Here is a 24,001-nt window from a genome sequence, read left to right on the forward strand (position 1 = left end):
TTGTTGGTCATGAGAATATCCGTCGTACAAAATTTCAAATCGGATACAAATTGCGCTCTCTAGAGGCCCAAGAAGTCAAGACCCAAGATCGGTTTATATGGCAGCTACATTAGGTTATGGACCGATTTGAACCATACTTGGCACAGTTGTTGTATATCATAACAAAACACGTGGTGCAAAATTTCATCCTAATCGGATAAGAATTGCACACTCTAGAGGCTCAAGAAGTCAAGACCCAAGATCGGTTTATATGACAGCTATACCAGGTAATGGCACGAATTGAATCATACTTTGCACAGTTGTTAGAAGTGATACTAAAACACTATGTGAAAAAATTCAGTCAAATCGAATGAGAATTGCGCCCTCTAGAGGCTCAAGAAGTCAAGACCAAAGATCGGTTTATATGGCAGCTATATAAGGTTATGGACCGATTTGAACCATACTTGGCACAGTTGTTGTATATCATAACAAAACACGTGGTGGAAAATTTCATTCTAATCGGATAAGAATTGCGCACTCTAGAGGCTCAAGAAGTCAAGACCCAAGATCGGTTTATATGACAGCTATGACAGTTAATGGCACGAATTGAATCATACTTTGCACAGTTATTAGAAGTGATACTAAAACACTATGTGAAAAATTCAGTCAAATCGAATGAGAATTGCGCCCTCTAGAGGCTCAAGAAGTCAAGACCCCAGATCGGTTTATATGGCAGCTATTTAGCACAGTTGTTAGATATCAAAACAAAATACTACGTGCCAAAATTCATTCAAATTGGATAAGAATTGCGCACTCTAGAGGCTCAAGAAGTCAAAACATCAGATCGGTGTATATGGCAGCTATATCAGGTTATGGACCGATTTGAATCATACTTGCCACAGTTGTTGGATATAATAACAAAACACGTCGTGCAAAATTTCATCCCAATCGGATAAGAATTGCGCCCTCTAAAGGCTCAAGAAGTCAAGACCCAAGATCGGTTTATATGGCAGCTATATCAGGTTATGGACCGATTTGAACCATACTTGGCACAGTTATTGGATGTCATGACAAAACACGTCGTGCAAAATTCCATCCCAATCGGATAAGAATTGCGCACTCTAGAGGCTCAAGAAGTCAAGACCCAAGATCGGTTTATATGGCAGCTATATCAAAACATGGTCCGATATGGCCCATTTACAATAGCAACCGACCTACACTAATAAGAAGTATTTGTGCAAAATTTCAAGTGGCTAGCTTTAATCCTTCGGAAGTTAGCGTGCTTTCGACAGACAGACGGACGGACGGACATGGCTAGATCGACATAAAATTTCACGACGATCAAGAACATATATACTTTATGGGGTCTCAGACGAATATTTCGAGTAGTTACAATCAGAATGACGAAATTAGTATACCCCCCATCTTATGGTGGAGGGTATAATAAATAATAACAAGTAAAAGCATGCTAAGTTCGGCCGGGCCGAATCTTATATACCCTCCACCATGGATCACATTTGTCGAGTCCTTTTTCCGGCATCTCTTCTTAGGCAAAAAAGGATATAAGAAAAGAGTTGCTCTGCTATTAAAACGATATCAAGATATGGTCCGGTTCGGACCACAATTAAATTATATGTTGGAGACTTGTGTAAAATTTCAGCCAATTCGTATAAGAATTGCGCCCATTAGGGCACACGAAGTAAAATAGAGAGAACGATTTATATGGGATCTGTATCGGGCTATGGACCGATTCAGACCATAATAAACACGTTTGTTGATGGTCATGAGAGGATCCGTCGTACAAAATTTCAGGCATATCGGATAATAATTGCGACCTCTAGGGATCAAGAAGTCAAGATCCCAGATCGGTTTATATGGCAGCTATATCAGGTTATGAACCGATTTGAACCTTATTTGACACAGTTGTTGAAAGTAAAAATAAAACACGTCATGCAAAATTTCAACCAAATCGGATAGGAATTGCGCCCTCTAGAAGCTCAAGAAGTCAAATCCCCAGATCTGTTTATATGGCAGCTATATCAGGTTATGGACCGATTTGAACCATACTTGGCACAGTTGTTGGATATCATAACAAAACACGTCGTGCAAAATTTCATTCTGATCGGGTAAGAATTGCGCACGCTAGAGGCTCAAGAAGTCAAGACCCAAGATCGGTTTATATGGCAGCTATATCAGGTTATGGACCGATTTGAACCATACTTGGCACAGTTGTTGGATATCATAACAAAACACGTCGTGCAAAATTTCATTCTGATCGGGTAAGAATTGCGCACGCTAGAGGCTCAAGAAGTCAAGACCCAAGATCCATGTTGGAGGGTATATAAGATTCGGCCCGGTCGAACTTAGCACGCTTTTACTTGTTTTTGCTTTTTATACCCTCCACCATAAGATGGGGGGTATACTAATTTCGTCATTCTGTTTGTAACTACTCGAAATATTCGTCTGAGACCCCATAAAGTATATATATTCTTGATCGTCGCGACATCGTCATAACAAAACACGTCGTGCAAAGCAAAAACAAGTAAAAGCGTGCTAAGTTCGGCCGGGCCGAATCTTATATACCCTCCAACATGAATCGCATTTGTCGAGTTCTTTTCCCGGCATCTCTTCTTAGGCAAAAAAAAGGATATAAGAAAAGATTTGCTCTGCGATTAGAGCGATATTAAGATATGGTCCTGTTTGGACCACAATTAAATTATATTTATGTTGGAGACCTGTGTAAAATGTCAGCCAATTCGAATAAGAATTGCGCTCTTTGTGGGCTCAAGAAGTAAAATAGAGAGATCGATTTATATGGGATCTGTATCGGGCTATAGACCGATTAAGACCATAATAAACACGTTTGTTTATGGTCATGAGAGGATCCGTCGTACAAAATTTCATGCATATCGGATAATAATTGCGACCTCTAGAGGCTCAAGAAGTCAAGATCCCAGATCGGTTTATATGGCAGCTATATCAGGTTATGAACCGATTTAAACCTTATTTAATACAGTTGTTGAAAGTAAAAATTAAATACGTCATGCAAAATTTCAGCCAAATCGGATAAGAATTGCGCCCTCTAAAAGCTCAAGAAGTCAAATCGCCAGATCTGACAGCTATATCAGGTTATGGACCGATTTCAACCATACTTGACACAGTTGTTGGATATCAAAACGAAATACTTAGTGCAAAAATTCATTCAAATCGGATAAGAATCGTGCCCTCTAGAGGCTCAAGAAGTCAAAACCCAAGATCGGTTTATATGGCAGCTATATCAGGTTATGGACCGATTTAAACCATACTTGGCACAGTTGTTGGGTATCATAACAAAACACGTCGTGCGAAATTCCATTCCATTCGGATAAGAATTGCGCCCTCTAGAGGCTCAAGAAGTCAAGATCCAAGATCGGTTTATATGGCAGCTATATCAGGTTATGGACCGATTTGAACCATACTTGGCACAGTTGTTGGATATAATAACGAAACACGTCGTGCAAAATTTCATTCTGATCGGGTAAGAATTGCGCACGCTAGAGGCTCAAGAAGTCAAGACCCAAGATCGGTTTATATGGCAGCTATATCAGGTTATATACCGATTTGAACCATACTTGGCACAGTTATTGGATATCATGACAAAACACGTCGTGCAAAATTTCATTCAATTCGGATAAGAATTGCGCACGCTAGAGGCCCAAGAAGTCAAGATCCAAGATCGGTTTATATGGCTGCTATATCAGGTTATGGGCCGATTTGAACCATACTTGGCACAGTTGTTGGATGTCATAACAAAACACGTCGTGCAAAATTTCATTTCAATCGAATAAGAATTGCGCACTCTAGAGGCTCAAGAAGTCAAGACCCAAGATCGGTTTATATGGCAGCTATATCAGGTTATGGACCGATTTGAACCATACTTGGCACAGTTGTTGGATATCATGACAAAACACGTCGTGCAAAATTTCATTCCGATCGGATAAGAATTGCGCACTCTAGAGGCTCAAGAAGTCAAGACCCAAGATCGGTTTATATGGCAGCTATATCAGGTTATAAACCGATTTGAACCATACTTAGCACAGTTGTTGGATATCATAACAAAACACGTCGTGCAAAATTTCATCCCAATCGGATAAGAATTGCGCACTCTAGAGGCTCAAGAAGTCAAGACCCAAGATCGGTTTATATGGCAGCTATATCAAAACATGGACCGATATGGCCCATTTACAATACCAACCGACCTACACTAATAAGAAGTATTTGTGCAAAATTTCAAGCCGCTAGCTTTACTCCTTCGGAAGTTAGCGTGCTTTCGACAGACAGACGGACGGACATGGCTAGATCAACATAAAATGTCACGACGATCAAGAATATATATACTTTATGGGGTCTCAGACGAATATTTCGAGTAGTTACAAACAGAATGACGAAATTAGTATACCCCCCATCTTATGGTGGAGGGTATAAAAATTAGTTACCCCCCATCTTATGATGGAGGGTATAAAAAGAGATTAAAAGCTGTTCTTACTTTCCTGCAAAGTGCTTACTAAAAAAGTACAGACCTATATCATTTTCTCAACAAATCCAAATGGCTTTTTTGACCTCGCACCTAAATTTTTTTAGCAGAGTATTCTGCATTCTGTTCGGCTTTCGAAATAGAGGTTGCAAAAACAATATCATAATTTTGTTTGAACATAATCACAGAAACTGTTTTCTGCAGATATGCCACTACAATATTTTTTTATCTATTTATATTTTATTTTTATTGTATTTTTATCTATTTATATGTACAGATAAAAAAGTCTTATGTGGAAGTATAAAAGAGAATTTAACGCCTTTTTATTCAAATAATTTTTTTTTTGTTAAGAACCAGGTGGTCAAAAATTGAAGAGGAACTATGAAAAGATGTTAGTTCCTCATATGGAAACGAAATTAAAGGATTGATCCCCAAAAGGAATTGAAATTCCCACATCGTTTTGTCTCGCCTCATTTTCTCCCTTCCTAATTTCTATTCAGAAAAAAAAAACAAATTATATACGAAACATTGTAGCTATAAATCAATGAGTGCAGTCCGATTCAAGTTTAAGCTCAATGAAAGGGCCCTCTTTTTTATAGCCGAGTCCGAACGGCGATACCTTATTTGAGGATAGGTTTTTACTTGTCATAGCACCTCACATTTTTAATACCATACTCGTATTTAACTCCCAAATCGGTAAATATGTCCTCCGGGGGGTTTTGAGAGTGGAGAGGCCCCTCTGAGACCAAGGAATAAATTTGTATGTCAGATTTGCAGTTTATTTTTAAATTCCTTTTGCTATTACTTTTAAATTCCCCCTGACACTTAGTGTGGTAATTTTATGTCAAGTTCATACTCTACTCTAAAATACCTTTCATTTGATACCCATATTGTCCCAATCGGCAAACATGTCCGTTCGGGTGGGTTTAGGGATGGTTTAAATATCATAAACGATCTTTTTATGTAGTTATATAATATGAACGATTAGCATTTTTCTTAGTGTATTCACTTTCCTTTCGGGGACATAGGGTTGGAGGTATGAAACCGAAAATCTAAACTTTCCCTTTGCACTGTTCACAAACAGCTTTTGTAGCTATAAAAAATAATATGGCTTAAACTTTTTGGAAAGATGTCTATCTACAAGGCAGTGTGGCTCAGCATGCTCTCAAATAGAGTTCTTGTTGTATGATTATGCTAAAGTCAAAAGTTTGATGCTGCTGCAACTGTTAGCAGCCATCGTACTTCGGCTTGTTATGAAGATTATAAAATTCATTTCTCATTTAAAGTAAAAAAAAAATGCTTTGGATTCCTTTTCTTTGCAGGATGACGTCAGAACTTTTTCACGTTTTTCTTGAAAAAAGAGTTATTTTCTGTAATGGCCACAACGAACGGAAGGTAGTGAGTAATAAACTGTTGCATGCTAAATGTTATGCTAAATAAGAAGAAAACTATATTTTTCGGCTCCTTTGTTTCTTAATATTTGGACACATTTGTTTACTCTAGGCTTCGGAATCATCATTCTTGGCAATGAGAAGAGTTGATGGTCTCTTCTCATTGCCAAGAATGATGAAAAACTAAGGCCGGCCATATGATGCAACACCTCAAACACGATTTATGAGTCCCAATTAAATTGCGACAAGAGATATATCCAAACGGAAACCTTTTTCCAACTTTTATAGGTTCTCCCACCAAAACTGCCATAGTCACTGATGAGTGAATGATGGTGAATCGCAAAGCGACATATGGGTTCAGGTATGGATTAAGCACCCTTATAAAATAGACCTGCCTTTACAAGTCTCTAGAAGCCTTAGTTTTTATTCGATTTGGTTGAAATTTGATATGTAAAATTATTTTATACACCGCAACGGTCGAATACCACCTGGATAGATCCATAAACTGATATAGCCCCCATATAAACGGATCTCCTGATTGAACTGACTAAGCCCATAGACGTCCCATTTTTAATTGGATTTGGCTGAAATTTGGTACGTAAAGTACACTTATGCCCTCCAACACTCACACTGAATCCCACCCATATAAGTCCATAAATTAGTTTAGGCCTCTTATGACTATGTCTTCTGGACTTGACACTAGGAGCTATAATTTTCATGCGATCTATCTTAAATTTGGTAAGAGTAGTGCACTTATACCTTCCAATAAACACACAATTTATTGCCCTTTAACCCGTTCCCTCGATAAGACTTCTTGAGCTGTCAGTGGTCTTAAGCAATATCCTACTTATTTATTCAAAATAAATCAAATGTAATCTGACTTAATCCATGGTGGTTGGTGCCCGGTACTAGGTTCGGCCGAAATTAACACATTTTTAATTATTTATATATATATATATATATATATATATATATATATATATATATATATATATATTTTTTTTTTTTTTGGGGAAATAAAAATTAGATTTTTACTTAGGTCTTACGTTTTCGGAGAATTCCAACTAATCCCGATTTGCAGTACATAGTTTCCCAACTTCAGTTTGAGGAACTGGCAAGCCTAACTAAAGATGTACTTCATTTCATATAGAGTTAATTACCCCATTTCACACATATTTCCGATCATTATACCCTAAACCACTGTTGCGGTGCAGAGTTTTATAACTTAGTGCATTTGGTTGTGACATCCAGAGGGAAGAGCTATAGACGCATTAGTAAGTAAACAGGTCGACTCAAAATCCCTCCCAGATTCGATTAAGAGGTGTCCGTCTGTCCATGTTAAATTGTAATCAAAGTACAGATCGCAATTTTCTTCCGATCATCTTCAAATTTGGCACAGACATTATTTGATTTAAAGGCCGGCTCTATGAAATAAGTCCACAAAAAATAACTCCCCAAAATCGAAAATGAAATAAGTCCCCAAATTGCTCTATGGAAAGAAAAAACAACAATTTTTGGGGAGTTGTTCCGTTTTTTGGCGATTTATTTCATTTTATTTTTTGGGAGTTATTTTATATATTATCATTATGAAATAACTCCCTAATCTCAAAAATGATACAAACTAAGTTTTTTCTGTGTTCAGAATGAACAACAATTTATTTTCAGAGCACGTACCCGCATTATGTATTCAAAAGATTGCCCTCAATTACAATTTAATAAACTATCTTAAAATTAAGCTTCAATCAGATTAAATTAAAATTTTGCCATGCTAAATTAAAGAAAATACTCTTTTTTAGTAAAATGCCAAAATAATTGTTGGAACTCTTCACTCCAGAATGATTAACACTAAAACTCACATATGGGATTATATGATTCCAAATATGTCCATAGAAGATTCAGAAAATTATTCATCTGATGATGAAGGAAAAGAGCAGATACCATTTCTCAAGAATGCATAGTAATTCTCCCTTTTGCCGATCACAAGTTGAAAACTCAACGCAGGTCTTTAGTTAAATGTTTAATTAAATAATTAATTACTAAAATTAAAAGATTGAGCAAATTCCCGAAATATGTTTCAATATTGCGGAGTTATATCATTTTCTATTTCGGGACTTATTTCGTTTATAGGGAAATTAGTTCATTTAATTTTTTGGGGGCTTATTTCATTATGAAACAATTCCCCAATTTCGGGGATTAATTTCATTTTCAGTTATATCATGAGGAGCTATTTCGTGGCGCCCTAGGGACTAAGTGTTTGAAATTGGGAAAAAATCGGTTCAGATTTGGATATTGCTCTGATATACATGTTCGTCCAATTTAGACTAATACGAAAAATACTTATACGAAATTTGGCACGAATTATGAATTTCGACGTTGATGTTTTATAGAAATCGGTTCAGACTTAGACACAGCTCTCATATATATGTATCACCCGATTCTCACTTTTTATCCTTTGGCAGCAAAATCCTTAACAGATTTTTTAAAATTTTGCACAATGTCTTTTTTAATGACTTCACAAATTGTTTCCAACGTATTGACAAATTATGACTCATGAGAAGACTGGAAAGATATCGGCTCAGATTTACATATAGTTCTCACATATATGTTTTGCACGTTTCTAGAGGTTTTGCAAGCGCATTAATTAACCGACCTTTATATGTTCGTTCGATTTTGACTAACACTGCAATATTTAGTCATTTGTTAACTTATCCACACAAAATTTGGCACCAGGATTTCTCTTATACCTGTTCAGATCACTGGTGAAGAAATCAGTTAAGATTTAGATATAAATACATGTATTTCGCGATTTTCACTATTAGGGGCCCTTGCCAGTGGATCAAAATATTCTGAAATTTTGCAAGACGATTTCCTCAATGATTCCCACAAAAGGTCGGCTTTTCCCAACTTTAGCCCGTCTTGACTTGTTTTGGTCTATTGTGTAGCTAGATAGACTATTTTAATACTCAACTCGAGTACAGTGGTACAGAGTATTATCTCTCTGTAAATATTCGGCCCAGATCTCCCCGCATGAAATTTGGTGGGCTAAAATTTTAAAAGTAAAGTACACTCATGACTTGGAGAATCCTCCCAGAATGTCGCTCAAATAGGTTTACAAATACACTAACCTAATTATGTCCGTTCCGCTGTACCTTCTTTAATAAAATATAACACATAACTTTCCTTTGCATATTCATATTTTACTTTTTCAGAGCTTTTTGTGTAATGCCATATTGCACAAGTTATATTTGTAAGGCTCTTGAGGAACAGTATATTGTTTCCTATTTTTTTTTTATTTAAATCCTGGTCTAAAAATTCGCTCGGAAGGTTTTTTTACCCAATACCATAACCAGGGGGTATACTAATCTAGTCGTTTGTAACACCTCTAAATAATCATCTGCGACCCCACTAAGAATATATATTCTTCATCATATTTACATTCTAAGTCGGTCCAGTGGTCCTTTCACTGGACTTCGCTGGCCCCTAGAAGTCGCAATTGTTATCCAATTTGGATTTTTGCACGGTACCTTTCAAATAGGTGAATAACCTAATGTCGCTCCCATATGAACCGATTTTCATCCGATATGGTTCAAATGCAATGTAGTGTTTTATTATGACTTCCAACATCCATGCCGAATAGTATCCAAATCGGTCTATAAGCTGATATAGTTTCGATCTACAAATTAGTCTACTACAACACCTACCCATTTTTGCCTTCTTTGACAGAACTCTTGCAGGTAATGTACACATACAAAATTTATTTGGTGGTTGGTGTCCACCCAAACTCCCACTCCTTCAAACCTCTCACCCCCTTCAGGTCTAGGGAAGACATAAATAAACAAAGAAGAGATATAAAAGACTTTTTTACAAATTTTGACATTCCTGGTGAAATTTGACTTAAAATTGGGTTGAAATCGGATTAGTTTTATATATAACTCCCACATATTCGTCCGTTTTTTTTACGGCCATAATTTCATATCTTAACCAATAATTACGAAATGTGGCACATAGTATTACTTTATAATTCATTGTATTTCTTCTGAATGGCATTAGAAATAAGCGCAGCTTTCTAGCTTTAATATATTTGTATGATGCTACAATTTTCGGTTGATCTTCGAATTTTTATACCCTCCACCATACGATGGGGGTATACTAATTTCGGCATTCTGTTTGTAACTACTCGAAATATTCGTCTGAGACCCCATAAAATACATATATTGTTGATCGTCGCGACATTTTATGTCGATCTAGCAATATCCGTCCGTCTGTCTGTCGAAAGCACGCTAACTTCCGGAGAAGTAAAGCTAGCCGCTTGAAATTTTGCACAAATACTTCTTATTAGTGTAGGTCGGTTGGTATTGTAAATGGGCCATATCGGTCCATATTTTGATAAAGCTGCCATATAAACCGATCTTGGGTCTTGATTTCTTGAGCCTCTAGAGTGCGCAATTCTTATCCGATTGGGATGAAATTTTGCACGACATATTTTGCTATGATATCCAACAACTGTGCCAAGTATGGTTCAAATCGGTCTACAAACTAATATAGCTGTCATATAAACCAATCTTGGGTCTTGACTTCTTGAGCCTCTAGAGCGCGCAATTCTTATCCGATTTGTATGAAATTTTGCACGAAGTATTTTGTTCAACAACTGTGTCAAATAAGGTTCAAATCGGTTCATAACCTGATATAGCTGCTACATAAACCGATCTGGGATCTTGACTTCTTGAGCCTCTAGAGAGCGCAATTTGTATCCGATTTGCCTGAAATTTTGTACGACGGATTGTCTCATGACCAGCAACATTCGTGTTTATTATGGTTTGAATCGGTCTATAGCCCGATACAGCTCCCATATAAATTGATCTCTCTATTTTACTTCTTGAGCCCCCAAAGGGCGCAATTCTTATTCGAATTGGCTGACAATTTACACAGGTCTCCAACATATAATTTAACTGTGGTCCGAACCGCAGAGCAAATTTTTTCTTATATCCTTTTTTGCCTAAGAAGAGATGCGCGGGAAAAGAACTCGACAAATGCGATCCATGGTGGAGGGTATATAAGATTCGGCCCGGCCGAACTTAGCACGCTTTTACTTGTTTATTTACATCTCAGACTAATTTTTTCAAGATCAATGAATTTTCCTTCGCAGGGAGAAGGGAGAACAATTGCATGAAATCGGCCAAGACTCGGTATTACATGGCTCGTTTCAGTTGTGCCATTGACTCTAGGAGTAAATGGAAAACGATAAGAAAAAGACCACCACCCATTGGCTGAAATTTTGTGCGTAGGTGCCGAATATGGTCTGAATCGGTCTATAGCTCACATAAAAACCGATCTCCCGATTTTATTTCTTGAGCCTCTATAGGGCTTAATTTTTATCCGATTTTGCTGAAATTTTGCATAAGAGCGGGTGTTGTTCACCAGAAGGAGGACGTATGACGAGTTCAGGGGACTGGTCCTTAATGGAATGAATCTGCATGGGCGTTATTTTTGACCATAAATAGAACGGGAAAATGAACGTTGAGGAGAGAGTTAAACGGAGTCTGATTGCGCAACTCAATAGACAGGAGTTGGGAACATAGACCAGGAACGGCCCGCTAGATGTACTTTTCTGTGGTTTGCTGATCTTCACCTTGACCGCTTGGTGTGGCACCGGGTCGTGGAGTGGGTGAGTCTACTCGGTATGGTGGAGAAGGTATAAGGTATGGCAGAAATGTTGATATCGGAGGCCAGGAGGAGTGTTCCGGGAGCAGCACTGAATGCGATAATCTAATACCTTTGCACTTCCACGTGGAGGGCGTATCGTTGAGGTCTGCCTTCTGACTGATGTAGTCGGTGACATTGCACTCTGCGGAAGGACGATTGCGTGGCACGACGAAGTGGCATTGGCGACGCGACGGATTGTGTACCGGGAAGATCTTTCTTCAATGGCGTATTGGAGTTTGTCTTCCCGGAGAGGTAGCTTTGGGGTGGAAGCGCCCTTCATTTAAAATCTACGAAATTTGACAATGTTGCTATCAAAATGTTGAAATCATTTCTTTAAAAGAACTTAGTACTGCTAATTTGAAAAAATTTCGTAGTCATTTGTTCGAACGAAAACTCGAAGTCATTACTAGGCTTTAGAAAAAATGTAAAATGTATTACAATTTTGTCTACTGAAAATTTCATTAAAATGTTATCTTTAGCATAAAATGTCTTTGAAGTTTTATCTTAACTTAGAAGTTTTTCTTTTTGCTTTTGGATTAGAACAATGGGTTTTGTTACACCCACCACCGAAGGATGGGGGTATATTCATTTTGTAATTCCGTTTGCAACACATCGAAATATCCATTGCCGACCCTATAAAGTAAATATATTCTTGATCAGCGTAAAAATCTAAGGCGATCTAGCCATGTCCGTCCGTCTGTCTGTTGAAATCATGATAAAGTTTTTAAAAATAGAAATATTGAGCTGAAACTTTGCACAGGTTCTGTCCGTAAGCAGGTTAAGTTGTTTTCTTATTACTTGATTTGCTATTTATTTTTGCCAATACTTCGAGACATCATCGATTCTCATCTTCCGGACATAGAACTGTGAATTGAAAAACAAAATTGACTGCTTTGTCAAAGAGTTATTTTACAAGTGAGTTGTTTTCTTTTTTAGTTCATTTGCTATTTAGTTTTGTAAATATTTCGAGATATTGCCGATTCACATAATCCGGACAACAAAATTAAATAAAATTTTTTATTTTATTTTTTTTTAATTTTCATAAGTTGCCATTTCTTGCCTATGTTGTTAAGCGCAACAAAAACTCTGGTTTCCAAAAGTTGACGATATATAAAACTTGAAAATAATTTTTTTTTTCCAAAAATTAATTTTCTTGTGCCACTGCTTTTTTTAAGCAGCAACAATCAAGTTTAACTTTTTAATCTTTAAAAAATTTTTTCAAACCTTACATTTCTTGCTATCGCGGTAACGTAGCCAGAAATATCCTAGACCAGAACCCGCAAGGACAGCGAGGGAGGAGACACCCAAAAAACACATGGATCTGTACGAAAGAGAGTTGGAACCAGCCCATATATCGTGGAATGAAGCCAAGTCCTTGGCCAATGACAGAGCTCGATAGAGAAAGCTTTTTGGTCACCTTTGTTCGCACTGAACAATTTACTATTGGTCATATTTTATTGAAATATTTTTAATATACTCCAATTGTAAATAAAGGACATGTATATATATCAAATTAAATTTCAGCAATGGCGATGTAAATTCTTTCCATACACTTTAAATAGTGCCACAGCAGATTCTCAAAACCGACCACTAAAATTCAAACAAACAAAAAACCACCTTCTGTACAAAAAGTGCATGTGAATGTTCTAGGAGCTAAGAGTAACGAAAAAAAAAGATGTAAAACCAAAGACAAAACTTATGTAAATAAACCCTGGCACACAAAAGCAAACAAAACAGCCCTTAGAACTACGAAACGACGGAAAGTGTCAGCTTTCCCTGCTATATGGACCCTCCGAATGAGATGCGAAAAAATAACAAGTAAAAGCGTGCTAAGTTCGGCCGGGCCGAATCTTATATACCCTCCACCATGGATCGCATTTGTCGAGTTGTTTTCCCGGCATCTCTTCTTAGCAAAAAAAGGATATAAGAAAAGAGTTGCTCTGCTATTAAAACGATATCAAGATATGGTCCGGTTCGGACCACAATTAAATTATATGTTGGAGACCTGTGTAAAATTTCAGCCAATTCGTATAAGAATTGCGCACATTGGGGCTCATGAAGTAAAATAGAGAGAACGATTTATATGGGATCTGTATCGGGCTATAGACCGATTCAGAACATAATAAACACGTTTGTTGATGGTCATGAGAGGATCCGTCGTACAAAATTTCAGGCATATCGGATAATAATTGCGACCTCTAGGGGTCAAGAAGTCAAGATCCCAGATCGGTTTATATGGCAGCTATATCAGGTTATGAACCGATTTGAACCTTATTTGACACAGTTGTTGAAAGTAAAAATAAAATACGTCATGCAAAATTTCAGCCAAATCGGATAGGAATTGCGCCCTCTAGAAGCTCAAGAAGTCAAATCCCCAGATCTGTTTATATGACAGCTATATCAGGTTATGTACCGATTTCAACCATACTTGGCATAGTTGTTGGATATCATGACGAAATACTTCGTGCAAAAACTCATTCAAATCGGATAAGAATTGTGCCCTCTAGAGGCTCAAGAAGTCAAGACCCAAGATCGGTTTATATGGCAGCTATATCAGGTTATGAACCGATTTAAACCATACTTGGCACAGTTGTTGGATATCATAACAAAACACGTCGTTCAAAATTTCATTTTGATCGGATAAGAATCGCGCCCTCTAGAGGCTCAAGAAGTCAAGACTTAAGATCGGTTTATATGGCAGCTATATCAGGTTATGGACCGATTTAAACCATACTTGGCACAGTTGTTGGATATCATAACAAAACACGTCGTGCAAAATTTCATTTCAATCGGATAAGAATTGCGCACGCTAGAGCCTCAAGAATTCAAGACCCGAGATCGGTTTATATGGCAGCTATATCAGGTTATATACCGATTTGAACCATACTTGGCACAGTTGTTGTATACCATAACAAAACACGTCGTGCAAAATTTCATTCTGATCGGATAAGAATTGCGCACTCTAGAGGCTCAAGAAGTCAAGACCCTAGATCGGTTTATATGGCAGCTATATCAAAACATGGACCGATATGGCCCATTTACAATACCAACCGACTTACACTAATAAGAAGTATTTGTGCAAAATTTCAAGCGGCAAGCTTTACTCCTTCGGAAGTTAGCGTGCTTTCGACAGACAGACGGACGGACGGACGGACGGACGGACGGACGGACAGACGGACGGACATGGCTAGATCGACATAAAATGTCGCGACGATCAAGAATATATATACTTTATGGGGTCTCAGACGAATATTTCGAGTAGTTACAAACAGAATGACGAAATTAGTATACCCCCCATCTTATGGTGGAGGGTATAAAAAAATTTATAACACTTAATGGAGATGGAAATTGAAATGGGTAGAGAGGGTTAGGTGTTTGGTGTTGGGTGTTTGGAATAAGACAAATTTGCATTCGGGTAGTTTTTTATGTATGTTTTATTTTCTCTGTGCCGGCGTCCTGGGTTACATTTACACATTCATACATATTTCACTTACATCGGTAGGAGTGATAATGTAAACCACAAATACAACAAGAGTAAAGCATCGAAAATGGGACAGGGAAGTGGTGCAAAAAGCAACATCATGACAAGTGAAAAAATATGTGAAAAATATCCATAACGTTTATTTTCATCAAAGAGAACTGACATTGCCAATGCCGTGAAAGTCTTTTGTGTTGCGAATACATATAATAAATTGACCCAACTTATTTTGTATACCCATATTATTCTCTACTCGACCCTTCGATTCATCCTAAAAACGTATATATTCAAATGTCAAGATCAAGCAAAAAACGCATTATTAATGCATAGAAGAAAGTCCCAAAAAATTAGCCAAGTTCAGATTGGCCGAACATTAGGATTCCACCATCATGGCTTCAACTAAAAATTTGCACAAATTAACTTAGTTTTAATACACATGTGTACATTGCAAAGTTTCTGCTCAATCTGCCAAAGATTGCTTCTTGAGCTAGAGAAGATTAAGCAGGAGATTGGTTTATTTGAAAGCTACATCAGTATATACCGATTTGTACCATACTAACCAAGGACTTTGAAATTATAATAAAACAATCCGCACAAAATTCAGCCAAGTCGAATAAATGAGGCATTCTCAGATGAGAATGAGGCATCTAAGAGCTCAAAAAATCAAATCTGAGGACCACTTTATATGGAAGCTATTTACAAATCTGAACCGCTTTAATCTGTCTGCAATTCCAATTTCGAGCGCTAACTTTATGCATTCTTCCGCTATAAGGTTAGTATACCCTACATCCTAGAATGGTGTGTAAAAAATACTAAAAATCACATTAATGTAACCTGAAACGCTGTGAAATATAAGAGAAATTATTTTGCAAAAATCCAAAGGTTCCCCAAGCACATCCTAAATGGGCATATTATGATAATATAGGTCATGATAATATAGGAGTTAAATGAAAAGTATTCGGGAGTAGATTAGGATGATGGTATTAAAGCTGAGGTTGCCTACCCCTTAAAACACCTTCTATTGTAGAATGTGAATATTTGTCAATTATAGCTATATAGGGTTCATTAAAAAGTTTTGGTGCTGGGGAGATATCCATATGTCTGTGGACCCCCTCATAGCAAAAAAACAACATTAATATGTCATGTAGGCCGACTAGGATTGTATTGTACCTAAATTAAAGAGTGTGGGACCAAATCAAACGAATCAATTAGTGCGAATTTAGGTGGAGCCGTAGCCCTGAATGTCTTGATCACCAGCTTAAAAATGCTAAAAGAAAAATGTACTTTCAAAAAAGAATTTTGGGGTGTAGCTCAGCGCACCGGGCCAGCTAGTATGTATATAAAAATATATATGTGGGTTTGCAAGTTTGTTTGTTAAATAACGGCTTAAAAGACGTTCTTGAAATTTTCACAGATGGTGCATTTTGGTACCTGAAGGGATTGGACCCTTCCCTTACACTAATTTTATAAAACACCAGTTCTAAGAGAGGGGTGGAGGGATTCAAGCTTAATTGTGTTTGTGGTAAAACCAAAATTTGGTTTTTAAATTTCATTGGAGCATCTAGGGATGTGGTTCCCATCCCCTCCAAAAAACACTAATGGCATTTATAGACCAATCCTCGCAATATGGAAACAAGTAAAAGCGTGCTAAGTTCGGCCGGGCCGAATCTTATATACCCTCCACCATGGATCGCATTTGTCGAGTTCTTTTCCCGGCATCTCTTCTTAGGCAAAAAAGGATATAAGAAAAGAGTTGCTCTGCTATTAAAACGATATCAAGATATGGTCCGGTTCGGACCACAATTAAATTATATGTTGGAGACCTGTGTAAAATTTCAGCCAATTCGTATAAGAATTGCGCCCATTGGGGCTCACGAAGTAAAATAGAGAGAACGATTTATATGGGATCTGTATCGGGCTATAGACCGATTCAGACCATAATAAACACGTTTGTTGATGGTCATGAGAGGATCCGTTGTACAAAATTTCAGGCATATCGGATAATAATTGCGACTTCTAGGGGTCAAGAAGCCAAGACCCCAGATCGGTTTATATGGCAGCTATATCAGGTTATGAACCGATTTGAACCTTATTTGACACAGTTGTTGAAAGTAAAAATAAAATACGTCATGCAAAATTTCAGCCAAATCGGATAGGAATTGCGACCTCTAGAAGCTCAAGAAGTCAAATCCCCAGATCTGTTTATATGGCAGCTATATCAGGTTATGGACCGATTTCAACCATACTTGCCACAGTTATTGGATATCATAACAAAACACGTCGTGCAAAATTTCATTCTGATCGGACAAGAACTTCGCACGCTAGAGGCTCAAGAAGTCAAGACCCAAGATCGGTTTATATGGCAGCTATATCAAAACTTGGACCGATATGGCCCATTTACAATACCAACCGACCTACACTAATAAGAAGTAGTTGTGCAAAATTTCAAGCGGCTAGCTTTACTCCTTCGGAAGTTAGCGTGCTTTCGACAGACAGACGGACGGACGCACGGACGGACGGACGGACATGGCTAGATCGACATAAAATGTCACGACGATCAAGAATATATATACTTTATGGGGTCTCAGACGAATATTTCGAGTAGTTACAAACAGAATGACGAAATTAGTATACCCCCCATCTTATGGTGGAGGGTATAACAAGTACAAAACTGATATATAATATTAATCCGAAGGCCCGATTTTTATGCAAAATCGAAATTTTGCACCTCTTAAATAAATCTCTTATTATTCCTGTACCTCAGACAAAGACTTATATGTGCCTTGTGTAAAATTTCGGCTAAAAATGTTTTTTATTTGTTTAGTAACGTAATATTTCAAAGCATTTGACATTTTTTGATAAGTAAAAAATACTTCAAAATTTGTTTAAGGCCAGTACGCAGCTGAAACGAAATTTTTATTTCCATAAGAAATGCTTTGGCATATCCTAAGCGAAATATCGGCTTGGTTTGTATTACAGGGTGACATTGCAAGCATTGGAGATTCTTTTCGGCTTAACTGACAGAAAGCTAATGGTTTGATAACATTTTGAACCGCGTCTTGGATTTATGTGTACAGTACAACACTTAATTGTGGCCAAACGAATCTATCAGTTCTACTCACCATCCGTTTGCTACCGAAAATTTTGCTGGAGCTGCGTACCAGGTTTTAATAGAAAATATTTTTTGTCTTATGCAACATCTATTGGGTTGCCCAAAAAGTAATTGTCGGTAATATAGTATTAATATAGTCGGCGTTGACAAATTTTTTCAACGGCTTGTGACTCTGTAATTGCATTCTTTCTTCTGTCAGTTATCAGCTGTTACTTTTAGCTTGCTTTAGAAAAAAAGTTCGCGAAATTTTGTTTACATTTGTTTGTTTGGCGTCAATTTTAATATGGGTACCACATGTATTGAAAGAAATTAATTTACCAAACCGATTCAACGCTTGTGATATGCACCTTAAACGCAAAGAATTCGATCCGTTTTTAAAACGAATCATAACTAGAGATGAAAAATGGATTGTTTACAACAACGTTAGTCGAAAATGATCATGGTCCAACCAAAAGAAGGTTATGTTGTCTGTTTGGTGGGATTGGAATGGTATGGTATATTTTGAGCTGCTTCCAAGGAACCAAACGATTAATTCGGATGTTTACTGTCAACAATTGGACAAATTGAATACAGCCATCAAGGAGAAGCGACCAGAATTGGTCAATCGTATAGGTGTCATATTCCACCAGGACAAAGCTAGACCGCACACATCTTTGGTCACTCGCCAAAAACTGAGTGAGCTTGGCTGGGAACTTTTGATGCATCCACCATATAGCCCTGACCTTGCACTATCAGACTACCATTTATTTCGATCTTTGCAGAACTCCTTAAATGGTAAAACTTTCGGCAATGATGAGGATATAAAATCGCACTTGGTTCAGTTTTTTGCAGATAAAGGCCAGCAGTTCTATGAGCGTGGAATACTAAATTTGCCAGGAAGATGGCAAAAGGTTATCGAACAAAATGGCAATTTTGTATTTGATTAAAGTTAATTATAAGTTTTATTAAAAATGCATCTACTTTCTTTTAAAAAATCCGCAATTACTTTTTAGGCAACCCAATACATTGACTCGTTTTATACCCTCCACCATAAGATGGGGGGTATACTAATTTCGTCATTCTGTTTGTAACTACTCGAAATATTCGTCTGAGACCCCTTAAAGTATATATATTCTTGATCGTCGCGACATTTTATGTCGATCTAGCCATGTCCGTCCGTCTGTCCGTCCGTCCGTCCGTCCGTCCGTCCGTCCGCCCGTCCGTCCGTCCGTCCGTCCGTCCGTCCGTCTGTCTGTCGAAAGCACGCTAACTTCCGAAGGAGTAAAGCTAGCCGCTTGAAATTTTGCACAAATACTTCTTATTAGTGTAGGTCGGTTGGTATTGTAAATGGGCCATATCGGTCCATGTTTTGATATAGCTGCCATATAAACCGATCTAGGGTCTTGACTTCTTGAGCCTCTAGAGTGCGCAATTCTTATCCGATCAGAATGAAATTTTGCACGACGTGTTTTGTTATGGTATCCAACAACTGTGCCAAGTATGGTTCAAATCGGTATATAACCTGATATAGCTGCCATATAAACCGATCTTGGGTCTTGAATTCTTGAGGCTCTAGCGTGCGCAATTCTTATCCGATTGAAATGAAATTTTGCACGACGTGTTTTGTTATGATATCCAACAACTGTGCCAAGTATGGTTTAAATCGGTCCATAACCTGATATAGCTGCCATATAAACCGATCTTAAGTCTTGACTTCTTGAGCCTCTAGAGGGCGCGATTCTTATCCGATCAAAATGAAATTTTGAACGACGTGTTTTGTTATGATATCCAACAACTGTGCCAAGTATGGTTTAAATCGGTTCATAACCTGATATAGCTGCCATATAAACCGATCTTGGGTCTTGACTTCTTGAGCCTCTAGAGGGCACAATTCTTATCCGATTTGAATGAGTTTTTGCACGAAGTATTTCGTCATGATATCCAACAACTATGCCAAGTATGGTTGAAATCGGTACATAACCTGATATAGCTGTCATATAAACAGATATGGGGATTTGACTTCTTGAGCTTCTAGAGGGCGCAATTCCTATCCGATTTGGCTGAAATTTTGCATGACGTATTTTATTTTTACTTTCAACAACTGTGTCAAATAAGGTTCAAATCGGTTCATAACCTGATATAGCTGCCATATAAACCGATCTGGGATCTTGACTTCTTGACCCCTAGAGGTCGCAATTATTATCCGATATGCCTGAAATTTTGTACGACGGATCCTCTCATGACCATCAACAAACGTGTTTATTATGTTCTGAATCGGTCTATAGCCCGATACAGATCCCATATAAATCGTTCTCTCTATTTTACTTCGTGAGCCCCAATGTGCGCAATTCTTATACGAATTGGCTGAAATTTTACACAGGTCTCCAACATATAATTTAATTGTGGTCCGAACCGGACCATATCTTGATATCGTTTTAATAGCAGAGCAACTCTTTTCTTATATCCTTTTTAGCCTAAGAAGAGATGCCGGGAAAACAACTCGACAAATGCGATCCATGGTGGAGGGTATATAAGATTCGGCCCGGCCGAACTTAGCACGCTTTTACTTGTTTTATGTCGTTTTGAAAAACATATTAACCGTACACACCAGTTGAGATGTTTTGAAAACTTAATTTTTTTTTATACTCCGATATAAATGTTATAATGCGCTTTTGTTAAGAGTTTTTCTTGCTTTGTCTGAAAAATTTTGTAATTCTTTTTTTTATGAAAAAAATTCGATTTTTATTTCATTAATTTTTTCGCGGCAGTGATTATTTTGCACAATTTAGGCATTTATTTAGGCTCACGTGCTTTGAATGACTCGTTTTTGTGGTCATTTATATTTTGTGAAGGAAAATCGAGTCATTTTCAGAGGAAAAATTTCAAAACAAATGGGATATAATAAGCATGCAATTTTAAACAAAACAAGTAAAAGCGTGCTAAGTTCGGCCGGGCCGAATCTTATATACCCTCCACCATGGATCGCATTTGTCGACTTCTTTTCCCGGCATCTCTTCTTAGGCAAAAAAGGATATAAGAAAAGAGTTGTTCTGCTATTAAAACGATATCAAGATATGGTCCGGTTCGGACCACAATTAAATTATATGTTGGAGACCTGTGTAAAATTTCAGCCAATTCGTATAAGAATTGCGCCCATTGGGGCTCACGAAGTAAAATAGAGAGAATGATTTATATGGGGTCTGTGTCGGGCTATAGACCGATTCAGACCATAATAAACACTTTTGTTGATGGTCATGAGAGAATCCGTCGTACAAAATTTCGGGCAATTCGGATAATAAATGCGACTTCTAGAGGCTCAAGAAGTCAAGATCTTAGATCGGTTTATATGACAGCTATATCAGGTTATGAACCGATTTGAACCTTATTTGACACAGTAGTTTAAAGTAAGAATAAAATACGTTAGCAAAATTTTAGCCAAATCGGATAGGAATTGCGCCCTCTAGAAGCTCAAGAAGTCAAATCCCCAGATCTGTTTATATGGCAGCTATATCAGGTTATGGGCCGATTTCAACCATACTTGGCACAGTTGTTGGAAATCATAACGAAATACTTCGTCCAAAAACTCATTCAAATCTGATAAGAATTGTGCCCTTTAGAGGCTCAAGAAGTCAAGACCCAAGATCGGTTTATATGGCAGCTATATCAGGTTATGAACCGATTTCAACCATACTTGGCACAATTGTTGGGTATCATAACAAAACACGTCGTGCGAAATTCCATTCTAATCGGATAAGAATTGCGCCCTCTAGAGGCTCAAGAATCAAGACCCAAGATCGGATTATATGGCAGCTATATCAGGTTATGGACCGATTTGAACCATACTTGGCAGAGTTGTTGGATGTCATAACAAAACACGTCGTGCAAAATTTCATTTCAATCGGATAAGAATTGCGCACTCTAGAGGCTCAAGAAGTCAAGACCCAAGATCGGTTTATATGGCAGCTATATCAGGTTATGGACCGATTTAAACCATACTTGCCACAGTTGTTGGATATCATAACAATATACGTCGTGCAAAATTTCATTCTGGTCGGATTAGAATTGCGCACGCTAGAGGCTCAAGAAGTCAAGACCCGAGATCGGTTTATATGGCAGCTATATCAAAACTTGGACCGATATGGCCCATTTACAATACCAACCGACCTACACTTATAAGAAGTAGTTGTGCAAAATTTCAAGCGGCTAGCTTTATTCCTTCGGAAGTTAGCTTGCTTTCGACAGACAGACAAACGGACGGACGGACAGACGGACGGACATGGCTAGATCGATATAAAATGTCGCGACGATTAAGAATATATATACTTTATGGGGTCTCAGACGAATATTTCGAGTAGTTACAACCAGAATGACGAAATTAGTATACCCCCCATCTTATGGTGGAGGGTATAAAAACTAAAACTATAAATCGGTGCAGGTTCGGATATTAACTTTGTTTTATTTAATATGCATCACCTAAAGTGAGCGCTGCTATATTATTACAAAATCACAAATTGCAGTAGTTGCCATCGGAAAACCTTAAATTGCAATGAATTATAACCAGCGTAACTTTAGAACAACCCACTCCTATTGGCTTATAAAGGGTGATTTTGTAGCTATTGTCTTTTTGGCAACACTGATTTAAAAAACTCACACACGCTTTGTGTTTTGTTTCACTGGCAAACGTCTTTAGTTTGCTCTATAACTTAAACGCGAATCGTCTTGCAAGCGAACAACGTTTGCAAATTATTGAATTTTATTGTCAAAACGCGTGCTCTGTTAAGAAAGTTCATCGTGATCAAATTGTGTTCAGGGGGAAGTTCATTTTTGGCTCAATGGGTACGTAAATAAGCAGAATTGTCGATTGCCGGAGTGAAGATCAGCCAGAAGCATTGCAAGAGCTAGCAATGCATGTACTAATGAAAAGTTCACACAACTCTCAAATTCAACAAATTTAAGTTTGCATTCCTTTTGATTGGAACAAAGCATATTTGTAACTTTCCAATTATTCCAAATGCAGTAAATACCAAAAGGTATCCGTGCATTTGCTTGCATTTCTCTTGCCAAGGGTACCGAGTATACCCTCCAATATTTATTATTACTATCGGGAACAGAAAGTTTTTGAATTTAACTTATCTATAAAGGGTCAACATATTTCTTCAATAATTTTTGAATTTTTTTCTAGAAATAGATAAATCAATTCGTAATATATTTGTTTGAAACACATGTTTTCATTAGCAGCAAGTTGCCGAATATGCCCTTTTGTCCATTTTTTACGTACATCCACTCCTCTACTACACTGAACGGAAATCCCTCGTAACCGGAATGAAATATTACATAAATACAATGAAATTTGTCATTGTTTTGGAACCAAGGTAGAGCTTCATGTCATTATTGAAGCAAAATTCATTCAATAACTCCTAGAAATATTCGTCTAAAACCCCGTAAAGTATATATATCCTTGATTCTCATGACATTTTTATTCGATTTAGCTATTAATTTAGAAAAACATATTTTCATTCTATTAATGAATTCCGTTCCATTCGTTTAATGAGACCATGAACTGACAAAATTTACAGTAATGAAACTTTTCATTGCATTAATGAACAAATTCGTTGTTGTTATGGAAATTTTCATTGAATAAATGAAAACACACTAATGAAACGCGTTCATTGATGCGATGAATCATTTTCCTTTCAGTGTATAGTTGCCAGAGTGGTAATGTTTGCCTCTGCATGGCATTATATTTTAGAAATCGGAAATAAATAATAAGACAATTACCTATTTTATTAAAAAGTATATTTATTCTCGTCAGTTGCTACATATTTCACTTAACGTACAAATTGGGA

The 24,001-nt window shown here is 37.3% G+C and overlaps 1 protein-coding gene across 2 annotated transcripts in view; it reads right to left on the reverse strand.

Moving 5' to 3' along the window:
• LOC106090264 (neural cell adhesion molecule 1) overlaps nt 1-24,001 on the reverse strand; it is a 782,082-nt gene that overhangs the window by 756,889 nt on the left and 1,192 nt on the right. The gene's annotated exons all lie outside the window — the stretch shown is intronic.

Source organism: Stomoxys calcitrans, chromosome 3, assembly GCF_963082655.1.
Source record: "Stomoxys calcitrans chromosome 3, idStoCalc2.1, whole genome shotgun sequence".
NCBI classification, from domain to species: domain Eukaryota; kingdom Metazoa; phylum Arthropoda; class Insecta; order Diptera; family Muscidae; genus Stomoxys; species Stomoxys calcitrans.